This window comes from Bombyx mori, chromosome 20 (assembly GCF_030269925.1).
Source record: "Bombyx mori chromosome 20, ASM3026992v2".
Taxonomy (NCBI): domain Eukaryota; kingdom Metazoa; phylum Arthropoda; class Insecta; order Lepidoptera; family Bombycidae; genus Bombyx; species Bombyx mori.
Window position 1 is genome coordinate 5863227 of NC_085126.1, and position 17836 is coordinate 5881062.

At 38.3% G+C, this 17836-nt stretch overlaps 1 long non-coding RNA gene across 1 annotated transcript; it reads right to left on the reverse strand.

The window, feature by feature from the left end:
* Positions 1-530: 530 nt before the first annotated feature.
* Positions 531-11453, reverse strand: LOC134200747 (uncharacterized). Its single transcript, XR_009975791.1, has 2 exons — positions 10945-11453; positions 531-649 (listed from the first exon to the last, which is right to left on the reverse strand). It is a non-coding gene; the product is annotated as an uncharacterized LOC134200747 (long non-coding RNA).
* Positions 11454-17836: the final 6383 nt, after the last annotated feature.

A 17836-nucleotide genomic window follows, 5' to 3' on the forward strand; every position in this document is an offset into this window, starting at 1 on the left:
ATTATTATTTTTTTAAGGGATTTTATGACCTGGTAACTGAGATCTTTGAGTCATGTCTTATTTAAATTTATATTCTTCATTTACTGAGACTTTTTAGTGGACTTTTTGGAGGATCCCGACAAGTTACGTTCAGCGGCTTTGTTTGATTTTCCCACATTTGTGCACTTTCACTGATATTAAACAATTGATAAACCACCGTTATTTTACACATTTGAACCAGAAGAAACACTAAATAGACAAAATAAAACAAATCACACAACTTCACTCCTCACGTTCCCGCCAAAAAGTCTCTAAAACATGATCTTATCTGCCACAGATTATGTCTATTTCATGTATATTTGATATTAAACTTTTTAGTGCTAAGCTTATTTTCACATATTATGAAGAAATTGCTAAAGGATTTTAAAAAAAAAAAAAACCTTTATAAATGTGTACAGAATCTTTATTATTTTCCTCAAATGAAAATGGTTTTTTGTAATTATTTCTGTTGTTTAAGGGACATATAAAATTATTAATACTAAAATGAAACATTTTTTTTCTATAACTGTATTTATTTAATTAAAAAAAAATAAACTGCGCTATAGTTGATATTCCGATGTTCCGCATTTTTTACGCTTCAGTAGACAGTGATCTATCGACGGCTCGCACTCTAAGGATTAAATGTTTTTGTGTAACGTTTTAAACAACAACAAAAAAAACAAATTCTTAATGCATCAGTCTTCAATTGACCTTCATTATACTAAATAGTATATTTACTGACGGAACTAGTGCATTAAAGAGGTTTAAAATCTTGTATAAAAGCCATTATAGCTCGACCCGTGTTCGCACAGAATGTCATACAAAATAAGCTCTAATTTAATTGGTATTTTTCGCGTTCATCCAACAAAACTCAATCCGCCGTTTTCATTATGTTAGATCTAATGATAGGTCTAAATTAAATGGAAAGATTTCGTCTCTCTTGTTTTTTTTTCCAAAAATCTGCATTATTTAGAATAACTGTTCACATTTCCGGTAGGTTAGTTTTTGATTTAAATAATTAATACAAAGGATTCATGAATTTCAATGTAATTAGGATCACATCCGGCTGTTTTTTTTTTGGACCTATTAACTAGAGATCGGGCAAGCATGACAATGAAATCTACAGATAAGTAGGGTAGAATTATTTATCTATGTTCTAAAGTAAGGCTTAGATAATTCGCTTTACAGAGAGGACAAGCGTTGTACATTACGAGTATATGTTGTATAATGAGATTTGAACCTCATATGTCAAACTGGGTGGTGTCAATGATGCCAATGGGCTCTGGCAATTTCAGTACCAGTCACCTGATACTATCTGCTTGTGTAGACGAATTCATGGACCATCTGATGTTTTATTGATTTAAATAACTAATTATTAATATTAGAGTTAATTTAGAAATGAATTGGTTATGTTTTTTTTTAATTTATTCAAATACGACAAAGACTTTCTATTCAATATTTGGTAGGCGCCAAACCGCTCTGATATTTCAAAATTTGATTGTTGACTAAGTAATTATTGATCCTAAAATGTTATATTGACGATTTTCTGATTTTAAATACAAATTCATAGGTTTTGAAAATTTTCCTCTGAATTATGTCTGTTTGTTATAAAAATCAATGTTATTATATTGCATTACTGTTGATAAAATTATAAATGATGTCAATATATAATAGTAACGGAAGATTTTATCAACACGACTCTGGCAATAATGACATCGCAAGAAGCCAATCGCCATATTGAGCAGAATAATAAGAAGGTTGAATTAAAAATGTTAAGATACGTATAATAAAACACAAACATAATAATATTATTTAATGTCTGAACTAAATGATTAATATTTAAAAAAAAATGTTATTCATTCATTATAAATCGCATAATTAGATTTATTATAAGTAAAAAAAGAAAAATACACAAATGTACATAGTGAAAACAAGACACTAATCAATAAATTAAATTTCATTTTTATTTATTATTCGTTGCCAGTTACACATAAATAAACGTTTTGAAATGGCCAGTATTGCTAAACGGCCACTTCATAGGCGTAGACTTATTATTTTAACTGCAGCCCTGCACTACAAACAGTGTAGGTACTGCTAGTCCTATTTAAACTATATAATTGTTACAGAGTCACGTGGTTTTACACGCTTTGATATCCGATGGAACAAACACGAAATACAATTTTAACGTCCGCAAGATAAGATTAAGCTACTTAATTCAAAAGATTCGTGTACACTAACATTGCTGTAATTTTTATTTATTTATTAAGTCCACACTAATATTATAAATCTGAATGTTTGTTTGTTTGTCCTTCTTTCACGTCGAAACGATGCAACGGTATGACGTGATTTTAAGGTGATAGTATTCAATCAGGAGAGTGATATTATCACGATCAGTATTATCCTGAACAAACACCTTCTCATCATTCCCGCGGAAAACGACTCTAACTCTTTTGCTTGACCACACAGACGAAGTTGCGTGTGACAGCTAGTATATACATCGGTTTGCTTGCACTCACAGTGCGGCTGCATCATCAGCTCTAGGTCACTCACGGAAAGCTCATGGAAAGCTCATTTTATGATGAAAAACGAGGAATGAGGTTATTCGACAGGAAACTAAAGTATTCGACGTATCTCAGAGAGTCGGCAAGATGAAGTGACAGTGGACTGGCCATATCTACTGATCGCTGGAGTAGATAGGTTCTTGAGAGTATCGAGGAACGCCCCTGGCTAGGTGGTGGGATGACCTTGGAAGGGAGGACGGTAAAAAGTGGATGGGGAGAGCCGAAGACCGGACTAAGTGGTATGGATTAGAGAGGACTAGTCCGGCAACGGAGGACTGTTGGCTGATGATGATGATGAGGTAGACCATGGGGCCTGCTATAAGTGTATAGAACATGGTGTGAATGTAACCACGCACCACACAAGATCGAAGTCTCTGTTGTATTGTACAATGTCTATCGCACCCTTCAAATTGGAACTCACGACTGCTTCTTGGCAGAAATAGGTAATAAACTGAAACCTACCCCTGTGATCTCACAATACGACAACTTCATTTATCCGTATAATATACTATTTAGTGCCAGTTGAATTCCATATTAATTATGTGCTCGATCGAGGCGACAAATACCTCTGAATATTGAATCATGGTCTACGTTGAGGATAATTACGAGGAACCAATAATTATTTTTACATTTAGACTTCAAAGCGCATATCGTTAGCGTCGCCATCGTTGTGTATTCTAGCCCTTAACCTCGCAGCATCCGGCTGAGGTCACGGCGGACGTGTGGCGGGAAGCTGCGGTATCCACGCTTAATTCAGATAAAACGTTCGTTTTTACAAACTAATCTTTCATAACGAGCTTGTTTGGATTAAATTAATACGAAATCGGGAATACGTCTTAATCATGTTCTCCTCTCCACAAGAGATGCTGAAAGGGACGCGCTGTGCTGGACTCTTCAGTGGCTTTTGGGAGCCTAGCTGAATATAATTGACGTAATATAAGCAAATTATGACCAAAATGCAAGTCATGCAAAGAGCCACGGAATGGGCTATCTTAGGCATATTTCTCTACGGAATAGAGTGCGCAATATCGAAATTCGCAGAAGAACTGGTTTGGCTGACATAGCCAAAGTGATTGTTCGGAAAAAGTGGAAGTGAGTCGGCCACATATGCCGTCGCACTGACAATCGGTGGGGCACAAACGTACTGGAGTGGAGACTTCGTAACGTGAGCAGATAGCCAACGAGGCGTACCGATGACCTGGTCAAAGTGGTCGGTAGGGACTGAACGCGAAAGGCAGGAAACCGAAGAGAATGGGGTGCATTCGAAGAGACCTACACTCAGCATTGGGTTGACACGGGTTGAAGAAGAGAGTCTGGTACTGCCCGTGAAGTCCTACAACCACTTTAAATCTGAGGCTCCGTGGAAACAAATGATAGGTCAGCTGCGGCTTGGACAACTAGTTCTATAGTCAGATGGGCACTTGACTTACATTTATGTTACTATAATGTAGGTACTAGCCAACAGAAACGCACTTCGTTAACCCGATTTGACATGATCCGGTCAAACCACCAAACATTGCAGGATCACGCGCTACACGGATCTGAAGATTTCCCAAGAATCAGATCGAAATTGGTCCAGCCGTTTCGGAATCTAAAAGAAAGCAGGCTATTCACTTTTTACGAAATCACTACGGCTAATGTTCAACTTATCCAATTCATTAATGCACATTAACGATAAGTTTTGTCATCAAGTTTGCTTTGCGCTTTAGTAAGTTTCATTCGTTTGTTATTATTCAATATTTTATCAGAACAAAGATATACATATATTTCTGTGCCAACATCACAAATTTTGACAACTAGTACCTACGAGTTGATGGAGAAGAGCTGTTGTGTAATCCAGCCCATATGAAGCTAGCAAAGAGGGGACACACTCTGTTAGTAATAAAATATATACTATATATGTATGTGGGAATATCGGCATTTGTTAATTGGGTTCACACTGGCACACTAGATTTATTTTAAAAGAAGAAATGTCAAAAAAATGTCAAAGTCAGTCAGAGCTTATGAGATGTCACGCGTGGTCTTTAGTTTTTTTTTTTTTTAGTTTTAGAGTAAAACATCTAGTTCTAAAAAGATCTAGTCTAGTTTTAGTTTTGGAGTAGATTTAGTGAACATCAGAATATGAGCGCTGTAGGTATGTCACCTATATTGAGATTTCGTGTCTCGATTTTATTGCACAACGAATTTATCCTATACACAAGCCGATGTGCGCTTTTATTATTACTAGTGGTCCCGCATTAGTCGAAATTCGACTATATTTAATTGAAATTGTAAGCTTGTACACTGTTATGATTATATTTTCAAAGACTATTTCATAAATCACAAATTTCGTCAAGACTACACCACAGAAAAATATTAATAAAGGCAAACATTATTTAATCTATTCTCACCACACTACAGACGTCAAGAACAAAAGTTTGACAATAAATAAATATGTAGTATGCTTGCGTGTGTGCGTCAAATACATGGTAGTGTGTGTAATGTTTTCTTTTTTGATTTAATGTATCTTTTATGCATTATTTAAAAAAAAAATAGCATTGTGCACTTCTTCTCTATATTCTCTATAAATGTGGGAAATTTCATACGCCTCCGTCCGCGCAATTTTCGTAAAAAGGGATACAAAGTTTTTACTTCACTTATTAATATATAGATTTCGTTGATATTTCATTTACATTATTCTGTTGGCAGCGCCGTCATTACTCGTGTTTTCGGAGCGTCTTCATTCAATGAGGCTTCAAAAACGTAGGACACACAACGGCACATTAGAAACAGCGGTCCGTTTCGCAACGCACAATAATTAGTGGACAGTTCGTTTCCTAACGCTGAACGATTTAAGTGAGATGCGAGTCTCCAGCTCTCGCCAATCAGCAATATGGAACTGCCAATTTATCGCCAGGTCTCCGTGCAATCTGACACGCTTCAAAGAAGAACTAAATACCTATATTGGATCCAGAGTTGGAGTGATTCAGTTACGATGATCGTTCGACGTTCGTTTTGCGACATTTTAACGGTGACAGGAAGTCTTAGTGGTTATGTAATTTATCCATAGACAAGTTCTTTTTTTTTAAAGTGTTTAAACAAGTAACAAGCTCACGGACCTTTGTATTAATTTACCATAGCCATCATAGATTATACACTTAATATATTCGATAGCCATCACAGCCCATAGACATTAACCGTGTATATGCTGTCACTGTCATTGAGGTCTGAGTCTCAATTCTATAGTATAAAGGCTGTGTTCCATTCTTTAGACTGGAGCATGTTACTACTTTGAGGCAGAAATAGGCGGGGTGGTGGGCTCGTAAGACGCCTTAAAAATATGTTTTCGTCACGACACCGGCCTTTTTTTGGTCAAAAACAAAAGTATTTTGTCGAACTCTCGATAATAGTTCAAAAGTATACCGATACATTCGTAAATAAACCAATAAAGTTTAGTTCAGCGAAAACATTATCCATTCAAACTCATGTCTTTCAATTTATATGTAAATCGTATAAAAAAGATACGGCAAATCAACAAACAAAACAGACGACCGACGCATTACCATCTTTTTCACGTAATACGAATATTAAAACAAGTTAAGACTTCACCACAAAAAACCGGAAACACGATTTCAATCAGTGGATAGTGTTTGTTTTTTTTCAATTTTATTCAATGTTTTTTTTTGGTTGTGAAACTAATGTAATGGGTTCTCAATAAGTAAGGACTTGATATATTTCTTTTAAAGTTATGTCAAATAAAAAGCGAAATGTCAAATAGAATAAACTTTTAATTGATTATTTTAATACTACATAGTGTTAGTTATAAACGAATGCCATACGATAAATAAATAAAGTGGGATATTTTGCGTTAGCAAGCCCTAAAATCTTTAAAAGAAAGAAGGCAAATATTTATCCAGAAATAGGGATTGATAGTCAAAAATATCACGATCTTTATCGGTTGTTGTTGTTATGGTGGTTGATTATGATGGTGTCGTAAGTTTAATTAAAAATATCGCGATCAAGATTCTAAATTAAACTTCAAAGATTTGATCATAGATTTTTTAAGGGATTTTATAACCTGGTGAATTGAGACCTTTAAGTCTTGTCTTATTTTAATTTATATTCATATTTTTATGAAAAATGATATTATGGAGTGAAATGAAATGAAGATGATTAATTTGAAACATTAATCAACTGGGATGAAATTAAATTAAATGAAATGGGATGAAATATAATCTCAGTAAAATGGTAGTCATTTACTAAGATTTTTTCAGTGGACTTTTTGGAGGATCCCGAGAAATTATGTCCAGCGGCTTTGTTTGATTTTCCCACATTTGTGCACTCTCACAGATATTAAACAGTTAATAAACCACCATTATTACACATTTAAACCCGAAGACTAAATAGACAAAGTAAAACAAATCACACAACTTCACTCCTCGCGTTCCCGCCAAAAAGTCCTTTGATCATAGATAGATACATAGATCAAATACAACACTATTTTTTTTGGTCGAATCAAGGATAGTCTGTAAACATCCCTAATGTCAAATATATAAAGGTTGGCATCAATCAACATGCGTATTCTATTACGTACGCCATCACTACGTAATACGTGGTGTGTTCACGAGAACATAAATCTTATTTTCGATCTTCGTTGATAATTTCAATAGCGAAGACCATTTTATGGTGGCCAATTTACTGCTAAGCCCTTACCTATTCAGAAACCAATACGAATTCAAAATTGAGACAAGAACCCAAACTCAAACCAGCAAAATTTAAATGTGCGTAATTACTGGTGGTAGGACCTCTTGTGAGTCTGCACGAGTAGGTACCACCGCCCTGCCTATTTCTGCCGTGATGCAGCCGTTGTAACTTTACTGACACCTTAGAACTCGTATCTCAAGGTGGGTGGCGGAATTTACGTTGTAGATGTCTATGGGCTCCAGTAACCATTGAACACCAGATGAGCTGTGTGCTCGTCCACCCATCTACGCAATAAATAAATAAAAAAGTTGCCTTAGCCTTTAGCCTTAGCAATATCATTTGTTCCTCAAGATGAAATCCAACGGTTGAGAGGCTCAAGATGGAAAACACAGCAATTACACATGAATCGCTGTCAGTCGGTAGGAACAAAGTGCAGCAATCAATATAATATATTATGAATCGGGAGTGCGTTGACACCGCAGGTGCGGCGCGTGCGCGGGCACCTTGCGAGCGAGCGCCCTCACACACACAGGGGCTATCAAATACAGATATTTTATATTCAACTAGTTCACATATTCGTCTTCTCGCATTAAAACTGTATAATATCAAAACTTACTAATTTTACGGGAGAGTGTTTTAAAGGTTTAACATAATATGATATTTTTAATACTAATCATCTTTGCAATATTAATGTTTTATTTTTTACTAATTACATTATCTGTATTTTAAAGTAGTATAAAATTATGTATTAATTTTGTTAATAGTAGTCGAAATATAAGTAAACCAAAAAACTAAAAACTAAAACTAAACTACGCTCTTTTGACATTATGTATTTAAGAGAAAAATACTGGTGATACAAAATGTTTACGCATATTAACTCAATTTCGAATATCTTTGGAAATTGTACACTTTTAATGCGAAAAGTCGAATTATGTACTAAAAGAGTTGTTCGGCTCTAATATTAGAGTTTTGAAGCTGTCAGTGTTGTATCGTTGATCGTTTAAACGTTACGTGGAATTCGCGCTTTTTTTTTAATCCTACTTAAGCTGCTTTTTTTTATTGCTTATAAGACTCGACGAGCTCACAGCCCACCTGCTGTTAAGTGGTTACCGGAACCCATAGACATCTACAACGTAAATGCCGCCACCCACCTTGAGATATGAGTTCTAAGGTCCCAGTATACTTACAACGACTGCCCCACCTTTCAAACCAAAACGCATTACTGCTTCACGACAGAAACTGGCGGAGTGGTGGTACCTTTTTTTTTTTTTTTTTTTATTAACGCTGGGGAATCTATTTACGGATACCCGGTCGAGGGGGGTAACGGACCGGGTTATGTCGGACTCCGGCGCCTCCTGAGAGGAAGAAGGGGAGAAGAGAAGGGCCGAGGTCCTTCACCTCCCCCAATTCCTCACAGGAGACTACGCCTTGAAAAAGGCGCGCGAAGCACTTGCCCCGCAGAACGACTACCGACTAAACCCCATCGAGCTCCACCACACCGACTACACGAAACTTACGGTACCGCGATGCGCGCCGAAAGTCTCGCCTTAGGCGGTACCCGTACTAATGTTAAGACGGGATTTCATCCCCGGGAAAATCCCGTAGAACCTCGTCTCGGGAGACACACCCTGAGCGGCGCACAGGAGCCACCTTGCACCGCTTCACCACCGGACCAACAGTCGAGTGCCGAGCGCCCCCGCACCCGGCACTCGATAGTCCCTACGAGGGCTGAGCGGCGGCCTCTCGCACGCGCCGTCCACCCCGCCTTCTGCGCTGAGGAGCCGAAGAGGGATCCCGTTCCCTTTCGCGCTCCTCAGCCTCACGAAGCGCCATGACCAAGTCACAGAACCCAGCCATGGCCTCCCACGAACTCCGGTCCTCTACCATACGGGCGACGATAGCCCGCAAAGAGAGGTCCTGCCCCAACACCGCGACGAGGTTTCGCCGCGGGTGCTCCCACCGTGGGCACGCTTCTAGCGCGTGCTGAGCGTCATCGTTCGGGTGCCCGCACTGGTGGCAGCCCGGATGTGGCTCCCTTCCGCAGACTCTCCACAGATACCTCCCGAAGCATCCATGCCCTGAGAGGACCTGGGTGAGGCGAAAGGAGAGCTCACCGTGTCGCCGGTCCGACCATGCCTCCAGCACAGGCACCAGTGCCTCGAGCGTGCGCTGACGAGTGGCCGAAGTTCGGCCGAACTCCTCCAGCAAGCGCTCTCTCCATTTGGCATACGCCAGACCACGCGCAGCACGCCTCCATCGATCGACAACCGACGGGCCGGGTGTCCGTTCCCGAGTCGAGGACTGTGTTCTCCGACGGTATGTCGTGGCCAAGATTTCGGCCTCGAGGTCCCACGGTAAGGATCCAGCGAGAGCACAGGCCACATCCTGAAAGATGGTGCGGTACCCCCTGATGACCCTCACCGCGAGCGCCCGCTGAGCTCTGAGCAGCAGAGCCGGGAGTGGTGGTACCTACCCGTGCGGACTCACAAGAAGTCCTACCAGCAGAGAGCCTTGGTAGCCTTGAGAGGTTAACCGAGGGTAACCGAGCGAGTAGGTGAGCTCTCGGGGCTCTAACCTAGGGGCGTTGCTAAAACTACCCCATAGCAAGAACAGTGCTTCGCAGAATCTATTGCCGGATCGGAAACGCGAAAGACAGATCTGGCGAGAAAATCAGTGGGCTAAATTCGCGCGAAAACATACTTCGAAAAGTGCATTGTAAGATGAGCTAAAGACGAGGAGACCTTAGTGCTTCCGTAAATAACATTAATATAATTCAACCGCTTCTGAATTTTTGTGATTTTTTCAAGTCAATATAAAAATACTTTCAATTTTAATATGAACATTATTATAAAGTTGTATCTACTCTGTGCTGCCTGCGTGTACTTCAGAGGCGTATTAAAGTATCTAGCGTGTGTTGCTTTAAAAAATATAGAAAAAAAGTAAAGAAAAAAGTGGGATAGTAAATAAAACACTTAATATTAACAAACCAAACCCGTAAAATTATAATGTGCGCAATTACTCGTGGTAGGACCTCTTGTGAGTCCGTACGTAAAAATAAAAAAAAAACCGTGATTTTATTCAGAAAATTGAAACTAAAAAGAAATTAGCAATTGTTCCTTTTTGCCGCGTGTACATTTTTTTTTTCGTAGCATATTACACATAAAGGCGCGAAAACCCTACGGCAGAGGGATCACGAGCGTAATGCCGTGTTTTACTCCGTAATCGATACACGATTGTTGTGTGCGAATGAAATGATTATTGTTCTCATTCAACTAAGTACAATTAAAGTATCCGATAGTTCGTTAGTAAAGTTATTTTTAAACGGAACTATTTATCCTTAAATGCTTCTTATAGGTAGAATATCTTAATAAATATATACATATTTGCTCTGTACTTCGATAAGGAAATGTTGCATGACAATCGTCTCGTGGCCGTCGGAGATTACTCTCCAAATCCGGCTCACTCAAAAGGCAGTCACCGTCGACGCCTTAGACACGTTTTGCACTAACACAGCGCTTGCAGCTCTAGTAACTAGCAATCAACTGTTAGATAATCCCGCCCTTCGGGTTTGAGTCCGTGCTCGCCTACCTATTTTGGGTAAAACTGGGTGCCTCAGAGTAACAAGCAAGCCATAGCTCCCGAAAAAAAAATCTCTACAAAACTTAATTTCATTATGACTTACACGACAGAATCCTTTGCCTTTCTGGTTCTTAGTTAGTTCTTCGTAGCCTTCTTAGCTAGTTCAAGACATCAAGTATGCTTGCTACTGTAGTAATTTAAAAAAGTATTTCTAGGCGATTTTTTTCTTCACAATAATATTACAACTATGTTAAAGGGCAAATTGCTGGTACTTGAGTTGGTGACTTATGTTTATCATCAAACTGAATCTTCAGTCCTTGTGTATGAATGAAATTTAGGCTTCCTTCTATGATCTCATGTTCAGTATATCACGGTAACACAAATAATTCCAATTATAGCTGTAACTATTGTTTCTATCGAAGCTTTCAGTTGTATGTAGCATGCGATTTTGTTTCGCGACACGTGAGTCAGAGGGGGACAATATAAAAACACTCGGCACAGACAGTGAGTCACGCTGATTCATTTACCGTCTGGATTCATTTTCCCGCTTCAAAAGTAATTTAGAATGAAACTGGTTTTTTTTTTTTAAATAATTTGGCTCCAACGCCTTTGGCATTGATTTTGCCAATGTCAAAGTATTTACTCAAAAATGACAGTTGCTTAGAGAAAGAAAAAATTACTAAGTCTAAATACAAATAAATTTGGTCGGTTTTTCCATACGCGAATCTGTGGTTTTAAGAACAGCACAAACAAATATATATGTTAGACTAACTACTTTAGAGATAAATATTATTAGCAGATAAAAATTTACACAGAATATTTACATGTTTAGAATAGACTAAAGTTAATAAACAATTAATATTAATAGGCCGGGGAATGTCATTGGGAAGGATATCATAAAGAGGGGATACGATATTGGGGCAGTCGAAGAAAATGTGATCCAGGGTACCCTCATCTAATCCACACTCACAAAGAGAATGGTCACGGACTCTAATTTTAGCAAGAAAAATAGGGGAGCAAACATAGAATTGTTTGTTAATAAGGTAAAGGTCTGTTTAGCAACTTCTCTATGATTGTCTATGGGAACTATTACGTCGCGAGTCCTTAGTTACGCTGTCAAGCTATAATGTTAATTCAAAAATTATAAAATATTAGCCTATCTAAGCTGTTTCTAATTATGCACGTCCTAACATTGTTGTACGTTGACGACAACGCATTAAAAAAAATGGAATGTTGCTAGGCCTAAAAACAAAAAAAAAACAATTATAATTAATTAATAGTATATTTTTACTGCGTTTTTTAATGTTATTATATTGTTTGAGTATAATAACAGTAAATAGTAAATTCGAATAATTTGATTACTATTTTTGGTGATCACATAACCGGCAGTAGGTACCAACGTGAAACAATCCATCAGATTTTTGACCCTGTGGCGTTCTAGAGTTCTATAGAATTAACCAATTTTTTTTTTTCGTATTTATACCTTTTTTTTATTGCTTAGATGGCTGGACGAGCTCACAGCCAACTTGGTGTTAAGTGGTTACTCGAGCCCATAGACATCTACGAAGTAAATGCGCCACCCACCTTGAGGTATAAGTTCTAAGGTCTCAGTATAGTTACAACGGCTGCTCCACCCTTTCAACCGAGACGCATTACTGCTTCACGGCAGAAATAGGCAGGGTGATGGTACCTACCCGTGCGGACTCACAAGAGGTCCTACCGCCAGTAAAAACTGCGGATGCAGAACTAGAATGATATCCCAGCGATTTTCGGACCAAATATAGCACTAACTAAATACACTAGTGCTATTCCATCGTATTGGATGTCACGCGTGAACTCAACTAAATGTTAATGACCGATTCTCGTATGAGATAGTGAGAGAAAAAAAAAACAGACACAAAGACCTTTTACATCGCCAGTTCTCCAGATATGTTAGGTAGGGATAGGGTTGAAATCACACATCTGCCGCCCACCTGCCTAGGGTATTGCAGGTCGCTGACCCTGAACAATCGAGAACTATCTTTGAACGCGTTCTGCGATATGTAACAATTTAATACGTTATTTTATGTAACACGCAAATATTTTATAGCATGCTATTTTTAATAATAGCAATTATTTAAATCTGTTATTTGTTGAAAGATTTTTTATTCCGCTAAGAAAACACACTAGCTTCTGCTCATCACGAATATGGTCACGACAATCGTGGGAAATCAGGTTGAAGACTTAATTCTGCTGCTAGACATTTGGGATTTTGAGGTCATTTTTGTCTCGTTGTGTGGTGTAGTGTGGTAAAACCGTTCGGGAAGTTTCCCATGTGGTGAACAGACCAAATCAATTACCATTGTCGAAGGTTCCTAAAATGAGCGCGGCATAATGGCCTCAAGAGAGGGAGATGGCAGTACATCGTGAGACGAAAAACCGCCCCCTCCAATCCTATATGACGATCACGACTACTCTCACAAGAATGTAACAATAAAGAAGAAAAAAAACGCTTAGATCGTTGCCCAAGCTTACGGCCCACTAGTGCCAGTAGATAACAACAACATTAGACCCGGAGGCCTTTCCAGTTTCACCAGTACAGGTGGGCGAGCAAAGGCTCACTAAAGCCGCCATCCACCTTGATGAGTTCTAAGTCTCAATTTTAAATTAGAACAGCTTTCAGTCATGTGTAGTATTCCTGGATTATGATATTTTGTATAGATATTTTGTATCCAAAACGCAACATGTTGGTGTGAGTAAAATACAACTTGGACTTGGACGTTTGATATCAAATTGTTATTTTAATATGATTATCACTACATAGTATAAAACAAAGTCGCTTACTCTGTCACTATATCCCTATGTATGCTTAAATCTTGAAAACTAAGCAATTTACTAACAAAATACTACAGATTTTGATGCGGTGTTTTTTAATAGACAGAGTGATTGAAGAGGAAGGTTTATATGTATAATAACATCCATTAAATAGTGGAGAAATACTGTCATTTTTGACAATTTGGATAGCATCGCGGGACTCGACTATCAATAATAAAATTTAATGTTTCCGAAGCGAAGCGAGGGCGGGTCGCTAGTAATATTATATTATGATGTTTAATTTTAGTGAACGCAGGTTCCCGTTTTTTTCTTTCCTCGCCTTTATTTTGATATGAGTAACAAAGCAAAAACGTTTGAAAGTCTACGGAGAGACTTCGGTCCGCCGTGTGTTTTGTAGCAACACATACCATAGGGAGCGCTCTGAGGAATTATTCGATTATCACTCTGTATTTTTTGTATTAACACAACGCCCGCCACCGGAGCTGATCCCGTCAAAACTATGTTTTTTATTTTTTTTATTGCTAGATGGGTGGACGAGCTCACAGCCCACCTGGTGTTAAGTGGTTACTGGAGCCCATAGACATTTACGACGTAAATGCGCCACCCACCTTGAGATATAAGTTCTAAGGTCTCAAGTATAGTTACAAAGGCTGCCCCACCCTTCAAACCGAAACGCATTACTGCTTCACGGCAGAAATAGCCAGAGTGGTGGTACCTACCCGCGCGGACTCACAAGAGGTCCTACCACCAGTAATTACGCAAATTATAATTTTGCGGGTTTCATTTTTATTACACAATGTTATTCATTCACCGTGGAAGTCAATCGTGAACATTTGTTGAGTACGTATTGCATTAGAAAAATTGGTAGCCGCCTGAGATTCGAACACCAGTGCATCGGTCAACACGAATGCATCGGACGTCTTATCCGTTAGGCCACGACGACACTAGGCATCCATCCTTAGCGCCTGTTGAGAGAAATCTTTTTTACTGGAATTCAGTAGCTGATACATCGCAATCGCAGTTTGGATTTGGAATCCCAAATAAAAAAAAAGTACGTAATTTATTCGCAAAAATCCTGTTACAAGCACAGCTGAAGAGCCGGACAGCCGTAAGCTGCACCTGTTGTTTTGTCAAAACTACTCCCGTTTGACCGAGTGACCCCGATTTCACCTTAATTAACGCGATCGCCGTTTTTTTTTTTCGATAAAATATTAATTGGACGTTGTTATTCAATATGTATCCAATAAAATATGATAATCATTGACTCCTCAACACGTTTTGTTCGTATGGTATTCGATATTTGTATGTAGATTTTGTGAGCTTTTATTGCTTTCGAAGGCAGACGCGCTTGTGGTGCAGCTGCGCTCACTTATGGATAGAATCAATGCCTTTCAAGCCTCGTTTAGGTCAGGATATCTCATGGCGCTAAGGTAAGAATTTTTTTGTTTTTTTAATTTAATTTATTGATGCACAAAACAAATTACAATCATTACAGTATATATTAGCTAAATCGTACAAGTAGTACCTAGATCTAATCTGGATTGCAATCTGAATAGTATGTGCACTCAGCAAATCCATTTTAATGTAGGTACATAGCTTTGGCTATTGAAAACACAATACAATATTCTCTATAAGTGTGGAAAATTTCATACTCCTCCGTCCGCGCAATATTCGTAAAAATGGATACAAAGTTTTTGCTTCACGTATTAATATATAGATATTTAACTAGTGCTGCTGCATACATCCTATTCAAGTGTCTATGCCGGCAACTCGGCTCACTATCCCAAGCCGTGACAAATCACATCGAGTCTAAGGCCTCCGGACAACTCAACAACAGTCCTGACTCTTTTCTAAGTGTATTTAGATTGGAATGATCGTATTTGAGACGTTGTTAGCTATTAATCACGGTACCATTTGCGAAGCCGATGATATAATGAGCTGGTGTAAGATGACAGTCCATAAGAAAGTTATTCAAAGGGCCACGACCGTCAGCATTAAGGATAATCTACCCAGGAAATAACGTCAAGTCCCGCTAAATAATCCCAGCAAGACTTAAAACTTTTGTAGTCTAACTTGAAGATTTTTAAACTTTTTATAAACCGACCACTGAACTATACACAACCAGGAAAGACCGGGTAGTTCTTTCCAAAGCCCTTATGAGACTGTTGCTTCGCTCGGGTGATGACTGACGACATTTTAGAAGCCAACTCGCAAAGGACTCGGATACTGAACCCGGATCGAAATATCTTATACAAAATGTTTCTGTCATCAAGTAAATCGTCTAATAAGTTGACACGGTCCACACATACGAGGTAAGATTGGAGCTAAATACAAAATATCTTGTAGTAGAATTGAACCTTCGAACACCTTTCTGGATAAAAAGTATAAAGTAAAAGGCTTTTAGAAATTAACAAACAGCTTTCGTGGTGATAAAAATAATGGGAATCAAATTAAAGAAAATTATGTAGATTTAGATAATTGGAAGATATCGCTTTTAGCGGTGAGGCCGTTGCACAAATTATACCTGCCTATTATAAATCATATTTTAGTGTGCAACAATGTGTAATCTGTCTCTTTCTCTCTTATTCTCACTCCAATTGTTAGCACTTGTTTCAATTACGTTACAAAATTACAAATGTTTAAAGACATACAATTGTCCTCTAGGTGAATTAATCTAGCCACTCTAGCGATTCTGATAACGTCACTCTTATAAATTAGAAACATTAATCAGTCGATTTGTTTTTATAATAGCTTTATGTTAAATTATTTGTCCCTACACTATCGATCGGTACGGTTTGTGTAGGAACGATCATAATATGAAGTTTATTGATTTGTCTGCTCTACACAAAAAAAATGTTTTGGTAGTACATGCTTTTCTTATTGGAAATGCTCAAAGTGTTTTATTAATTAATTAGCTGACTCGGCAGACTTCGTAGTGCCTCAATCGATAAATAAAAAACCTTGAGTTTTGTATAAAATAAACTTAAAACAAACAAAAGGAATCCCTCGGACGAGGGACACATCAAAGGGAAAACAAAATTGTTATTTTTATTTCATTCCGAGCATTTTTATATTCATCTACCTTTTAAACCTTCTCTGAACTTCCACAAATAATTCAAGACCAAAATTAGCCAAATCGGTCCAGCCGTTCTCGAGTTTTAGCGAGACTAACGAACAGCAATACATTTTTATATATATAGATTTAATATCACCCGCTCGGTGGAAGATCTTCCCTTTGTCATATATCTCTACAATGTGTATTGCGTAACTATGTAAAATAAACGACAAAAGTTGATCACAGCATATAATTAATTATGTTACATACCAACATGTGTATAACAGCAAAAGTCACCGAACGCTCTTTGAGGGGCAAATTCAAAAAAAAAAAAAACAATTCTTTAATCGATGGATCTATAAATGAAATTCGCTCAGAAACGTGTGCACAGATAAAAAAGAAAGTTTCCCCGATCAGCTGTGCGACAGGTTGTACGAGATGAGTGTGTGCGGGAACAGATGCTGTACACATCTGCCGCGGCGCGTGCGCTAGTAAACAATCTTGATACTTTAAGCCCGTCCTATTAGATTACTTCTAAATTTTAAAATTCGAACTATTAGATTTGTAATGCTTAGTTTCTACGACTACTAATCTACAAGGCATTACGGATCCTCCCGATCCATAGACGGTGCTTAGGTACCTCAAGCACCGGTTACCGTCCTCACCGAACCCGTCGCTTGCGACGAAGGGCTTGACGAGTATATTAACCCATACACACAACCCACTGAGTTTCTCGCCGGATCTTCTCAGTGGGTCGCGTTTCCGATCCGGTGGTAGATTCTGCGAAGCACTGCTCTTGCTAGGGCCAGTGTTAGCAACACTGCCGGCTTGAGCCCCGTTAGCTCACCTACACGTCAAGGAGAAGCTGAAATAGCCTCTCAAGGCTATCAGCATAGGTAGGAGGAATAAAAAACTAATCTTCTATTTCAAACTGACTTTAAATGTTCATTCGAGTTGGTATTGAAACATTTTTACTATCGAATTAGATATATTTCACGTTCATTTATTCTAGTAAGAATTGCCTTTCTCATTATCTGTTGTTGGTTTTATGACCTAATCTATACCTAAAGTATTGACTGAATTATTTAAACTAGTGTTCCTCCGGTAGTCGAAACGCGACTATAAT